Raw genomic sequence first — 7,253 nt, 5'->3', positions numbered from 1 at the left:
AAACAGAATGGTTATTCTAAGACACACACTAAACAATACTAAGAACCTTTGACAAGAACTGATAATCCCCGCCAGCGGCGCCAAATTTGATCGAGATCGTACCCGATACAAATAATATAACAATTAAAATTGCAGTACTAGGAAGTGACTCCTAGGTCGTTTCCCAAGGATTATGTTTCAAGCAAAGTTTCAAACACCTTATACTCACACACACACAATGGGGTTTATGTTGTTGGATAGTATGAACATAAATCAAATTCAGAAACAATAGTTAAACAATGTAATAAATAGGTTAAATTCCTTTGGTTTGTTTGTTCACAACTCAATCCTCGGTTTCAAAAGATTATTTTCAGATTCCAACCATTAACTTCCGAATTTGTTGAGAATCAATTAACTAAGCGATAATCAATTCAAAGTTCCAGAACCTAAACATCAAACTAAGCGAAATCAGTAAAAGAACCTCAAACTAGGCGAAATTAGTATGAGCATGAAACGATTAACAAATTCGCACGAACTAAGGATTCATGCACTAGAGAGAGTAAATCACCTAAGTGAAGATAAAATCAACCAACCAGTTTCTAAGCAATGGAATTAAGCAAACCATATTCACAAATAAGATAGAAGAAATCAACAATAAAGAAACCGAAAATGCATTAATAACATAACTTCAAGAGTTGTGATACATTATCAAATGAACTTAGTCCAGAAATTTAGCCTTCCATGGCAATGGAAGAACAAAGCAGAGCAAAAAAGAGGGAACACGGATTTTGCTTTGTGTTTCAAAAATGAGGCAAAATGAAGTGTGTGTTTGGAGTGGGGATTCCGAATTTAACCCCTCCAACACACATAAACCGAATTGGGCCTAAACAATGGGCCCAAAGATAAATTACAATAAAAACAACTCCTAAATTAAAAATACAATCTTCACTTCAACACATATCCTCGACTTCCATAATGCCCAAAATGCCATTGGTGCCAAATGTGATGTGAAAATGATAATAGATTTAATCAGACCAAATAACCCCAAATTAAGTCATTTTATGAATATTAGTCCAATAAAGTCTAAAACACAAAACCATGTGAAACAAAGTCAATTAGGCACCAAGAATCATCAATCATACTAACTTAAGGTTATGAATAGTGTGTAATATATTGTTCATCAATGAGCACCAGTTACAGCATTAAAATCTCCTATACAGCACTAAGGTCTAGGGTGAGCCATCGTATCAGCATTGACAGTAGAGCAAAGGGTTCTTCTACTTAAGTAACTAGTAGAAGCATAAACTGCACAAACCATGAGAAGCTTATTTTCAAAGTTTAAAGATATTGTAATATGTTGATCAGAATTGACCAGGATAGAAGGACATAGCCCAATTTTACATAAGCCCCATATTGAGGGAATAAGGCATCCCCTACTGTTAACAACAAAAATCTGAAGATTTAAATTAGTCTAGAATCTATGCTTAATAACATCCAGTGAGATCATAGGCTCAACAACAAAAACCAGATCCAGATTATGGGCAAGGCACATATTCTTTAGGATCAACTTTGATTTTAAATTCCCTAATCCCCTGCAGTTCCAGTAGAGAACTCTCATTTAGAAATATTTAGATAGCCACCATTTCTGGTTTGGTACACTTTGGCTGATTGACCTCTCTTTTTCATCTTTTTCTTTTGTGATCTGCTAAGAACCTTGGAGAAATCATCCTTCACTTCCTCATTACTCTCGTCATCAGCCCAAAGCCTACCCATTATACGACTATCATTGGCTACAACATTGTGTAGTTTCGTTGTCTCTTGGACTATGATGTTTTCACTTTGTGTATGAGATTCAACCTCTTCAATTGAATTTTCCACCCTTGTATTAACCAGCTCATTCTCAATCTGAATATCCAGGTTCTCTCTGGATTGCGGTGTGATTACCAACCTTTCCATATCTTGAAGGTTTTCCTCCACCTCTTTCTCAATTTCCAAATTAATAGTCAGGTTATTGATTTCATTTTCCTTTTGAGATTTTTCCACCATCTTTGATTTTTTGTTCATATTTTTTATATTCACCTTTGCCTCCTGATTTTTGTTATTTCTGTGACACTGAGCAACCATGTGTCCAATGGCTTGACATCCTTGACAGAAATCGGGCAAGTTTTCATAATCAATGGAGACAAAAAAAAAGCAAAACCTTCTCTTTCAACAAGGATTTGGTCTAGAAGTTTTGCCTTTAAGTTGAGCTCCACCATTACTCTAGCAAAATGGCCAAAAGATCTAGTGTGAGTAGCTTCATCCAGCGAGATAGGGGTTCCTATACCCCTTGTAATAGAGAATATTATTCTAGGGCTCCAATACTCTTGTGGAAGATTGTGTATCTTGATCCAACACTGAGTATGTGACATTTTTTGTAGATTTGGGTTGAAGTCAGGTGACCAAAGAAAACGTCTGAGGAATCCAGGCTTCAAGCTCCAAGAGCCCACAGAGCAAACATTTCTCATGTCTTCCATTAAGGAGAATGCAAAATCATAATAGCCTTTACCAAGGGAGATCATAGACCACTTACCAATCTTGTTCCACAAAGCTTGGAGCTTGTTTTTCAAATCTGTAAACTTTTTAGGGGAATCACCCTTGGACAGAATTAGTCATCCATAAAGATGGCTTTTACATCTTTGTAGACCTGATTGATACTCCTCTTCGGGTATTTTAATAGCAATAGCATCCCCCTTTATGCAAGGTTGAGGTAGTTGTGAAGTAGTTATTTCACATGATGATTTTAGAGCTTGGGCAAAAGACATTTTCCTTGGAGATATTAGAGGATCTTGTTGAGCAACCGGTTCCACTTGACTCTCATTGTTCATGTCTCACATTTATTCACTACGCCAGAATTCGTATTTAACAATGGTCCTTTAATAATGATTTCTAGCACAACGCTATTAAATACAATATGGAAGATAATTAACAGCGCTCTTTTAAACATGCGCTGTCAAAATTTATAGGTGGACGCTTTCTTCAAGAAGTGTTTTTATATGTTTGCCTAAGATATTCAAAAACACCTTTTTAGGCAATCGTTTTTTATTTGAATCTATTTAAAAGCGCTTGCTTAAATAAGCGCCGTTAAAGGTGACATATCAACAATGTTTTTTACAGTAAGCGCTGTTAAAATGCATATGTTCAAAAATGCTTTTTTAAGTTATTACATAATATGTATTTATGAAATTATTTAATTTTATTTTTGAAAGATATAACTCGAGTAAATATTACACGAAAATAATCCAAATTGTTAATAGAAACTCATGCTAGTTTTTCATATATAACACAACTTGATCATACATATATGTAAAATGCAATTGTTTATTACTTCAAAAAATATATCTAAATCACCAACCAATATTATTAAAATAGAATATTAAGGTAAGTAATTTTTTTTGGGTTTCCCACAGGTATCCTCGCACTGGAGGCAATCTTGTCCGAGTCGGGAACATCCACAGGTACGTGGGGCTAACTCTCCCAGCGGACAATTTTTCCATCCATAAGACTCGAACCCGAGACCTTGCTTCAGGGGAATCAAACATGTACCACTTGAACCAACGCCCGTTAATTAAGGTATGTAATTTGACACAACAAAAACTCATATTTGGTAAGTAAATTATGTTATTTGTCATTCCATTATCAAAAATTAAACATAATATGACAACTAAATAATTTTAAAGAATTTTGATATTTAACAACATTTTTTAAGCAAGGGCTGTTGATTTTGTATATTAAACAATACTTGCTTAAATAAACATTGTTAAAGGTGACATAACAACAACATCTTTTACAACAAGAGCTGTTAAAAGTAACATATCAACAACGCTTTTTACAATAAGCATTATTAAAAGTCATATATTCAAAAAGCGTTTGTTTTAGCTAGTGAGCACATATCTTTGCAGATTTAAAAACAAAATGTCACACACAATAATATACTTATTATTCAATGTTATATTTATCTTACTCTTTCTCTCCTCTTAGTTTCTTTCTTCAAGCAAGTTATTAGTTTTTGGTTTATATTTTTGAGTACAAGGTGAATCATTATCTTATTTTACCTTATTTATTTTTCTTTGATTAATTCTTATTGCTTGCATTTACATCTATGTTAACTGCTTATTTTATAATATAGAAAATGTCAAGGTTGAAGCTAGGTGGAGTTGTTGGTGATTTACCAAACTTGCAATCTCTGTATGCATTTCTTGCATTTGGCTATTATTTTTTCATCCATATTTTTTATGTAAATTTTAATTTGATTCTTATTATGTTGAATCTAAACTATGTTTTTCTGTCTTCTTATTTCTTCAATTAAGAAACAAAATAAATTCATACATTTGTCCTTTATATCTTCATTATATTCGTCCATTTCATTACAGCATATAATCTTCTAGGTTAATAGATTTGAACTAAAAGAGATCAGTTCATGCAATAGTTTATGAACTGAGTTTTCGGAATGATGTTTATATGGACAAATCTCTGGTAATTGTGGTAGAATTGGACATACTTGTTACATGTTTGATATAATGTTTGTTATATTATGCGCTATTTATGTATGAAATTTATAACAACGCTTTGTGTACGATATGTTGTTGTATGTATGAAATATATGACAATGCTTTTTGTGTGATGCGTTGTTGTATATATTCAATACAACAACGTAGCAGAAGCATTGTTAATCATGACAATATACTACTATGGTCAAATAAAAAGCATACAGAAACACTATTATACATCTAAAATACTTGTTGTTGAACTGCAACTCTAGGGTAGTGATTGCACGTACTAAATAAACCTATTTATATCTAGAGAGTACACATTATTAAAAAGGTACATATCATAGTGACAAAAAGAAGGTATAAATCATAAATTTGAAGCCATGGGAATTAAGTTACACAACCATTAAGTATCTAATGAAGTATTTTTATGTATATATGGCTTGTACTTTAAGCGTCAAAGAGTTAATAAATATTTAGTGTTGAAAGTAATGTTATTGAAAATTTGTCTTTAATTTAAAAAATCTAAAGGTTGAGACTTTACCAAATGAAACTATTCAAAGCATCATGACACTCTTGGTCGGACTGGATGTCCGGGTATGAGATCTTGAGTATCCGAGTTGGAGCACTTCAGGAATCTGGATGGAGGTGACTTGGACCCGCCGGAGGAGGTACCCAAAAAGGTTTTCTGACAATCAAGTAAGTAAGATTGTAGAGGTAATGCTTGGGAGCAATAAATGAGATATGAGAAGTAAGTAGAGAATATAATGAATAATGATAGAGTTTCTCAATGATACTTATTGTTGGGGGAGACCCCTATTTATAGTGGTTGAGTTGGATGACGTGACCTTAGAGGGTACTGTTGGCATGGCCGACCATTCTGGCCTGTTGGGGACTGCTTTTCCCATGTCATGGGGCTTTGGCAGGGTCGTACTCTGTGCCTAGTTGACTTGTAGCATATGGCAGGTCTGACAGCCATATTACACTCTACTCTTGTTGTCAAGCAGAAGGGTGGGTGGGATTTGCAAGAGGCGTGACAAGTGGGATGTCAAGGTGGTGGCCTAAAATATTTCCCATCATGTCTAAGCATATAAGAGGTATGTAGTTAAGCTCCTTGTCTGGCCATGCACGGTTCATGGTCGGCCAGGGAGTTAGGTAGTTTGACTGGTCAAATATGCGACCACCCCGATAGGTTAGAACGCCCAAAGAACTGGGATGGAATAGTTGCCCCTAGTCTAGTAGTATGCTCGATAGGTGAGCATGCTGGTACACTTTTAGGTGAGTTGGTAAGGTGTCATTTAGACTTCCAGGTAGTGTGGCACGTGGTGAGTCATCATGATGCCTCTTTGGTTATCGAGTCATTTCGTAGCACGAAGCACTTGAATGTCGCTCATCGGTTCTTTTCTTGCCACCTTTTGTCTTGGGTCATCGTTAAATCGTACTCGAGTATTCTCTTGAATGGTTAGGATGCATTTTTAATTGGGCCTTAGGGGTGGCCCTGGCCCTGCTTCGCCTATAAATAAAGAAGTGTTCTTTCTCAATGTTCTTCACTTTGCTTTCTTAATCTTCTGCTAACGACACTACTCTGTTGCCGATCAACTTTTCCTTCCCTCAGCTCCTTCAATCTTCATCTTAGGTAACCTCTTCTCTTCCCTTCATTCTTTTTTCTTTGATAATGTCATCTTCTTCCAAGCATGGGCCTAGCTCAGGTAGCATGGAGGTTTTATCTCGACCTCCTCCAATCTTCACTACCATTTCCCGACCCCATCGGTGTATGAGGTCGACCTTTGAAAGGAGGTTGGGTGGTTTCTCAATCCAAACCTTGGTGGTCAGTCGGAGAGAGAGAATGGCATCATGGGATAAAATTCTGATTGACTGAGCAATGGAGCTTGGGAGGCGAATTCCAAACATGAGTAGTGATTCCAGTTTCGAGTCTAAAGTTTCATTTGGTCGCGGGTTCATTATGGCTAGAATGTTTGCAGTAAAAATCGACGAGCTAGTCATTCCTCCTAGTATGGATAGACTTGAGGGTCAATATTGGTTAGTAGATCGGGAGATTCTAGGGTTGAGTCGTTTTTTCCCAGCTAAGGATTACCCCAACGTAAATATTCTAGGGAACCCGTTAGTCACGATTGTACTAAAATCTCCCCAGGTCGATGAGAGGGTCTGCCAAGATCTCTTGGCTGAAGAGGGGGTTGGTTATGCTTTTTATTTGTAAGACATCTATTCATGGAAGCTCGGAATATGACTGTTAGGTATCAGTGGTTAAAATACACCTAGAAGGGGGGTTGAATAGATGTAGCGGTTAGAATATCCGCTTTTCGAAAGTCAACACTTAATGCTGAATTACCCTAATTTAATCGATTAAAGGAATGATGATAATCGATTAACGCAATTTACTTAATCGATTAAAACAGAACAGTAAGCTCAGGCAGATTCGGTTTCTTGCACGACAATTAACCGATATTAAAATGAATACACAGAGCTTACAATTTTATCAGAGTATTAACAGTATAGCACAGATACAGAATATAGCAATTAATTCTACTATACAAGTTAACCGATTAAATGCAATAAAGAGAGAGAGAGAGAGAGAAAAAATCCTGCAACACGATTTTTATCCTAGTTCGTTTGCGTGTCCACTTGCAAACTACATCCAGGCCTCCCGGCTGATCTGGGAGATTTTCTTCACTATAATTGAATCAATGTTTTACAAGCACTTCTTCCAATTACAACACTTAGACA

The sequence above is a fragment of the Lupinus angustifolius genome, chromosome LG14 (genome assembly GCF_001865875.1).
Source record: "Lupinus angustifolius cultivar Tanjil chromosome LG14, LupAngTanjil_v1.0, whole genome shotgun sequence".
NCBI lineage: Eukaryota > Viridiplantae > Streptophyta > Magnoliopsida > Fabales > Fabaceae > Lupinus > Lupinus angustifolius.
Note: the sequence above shows the minus strand (reverse complement) of the source record.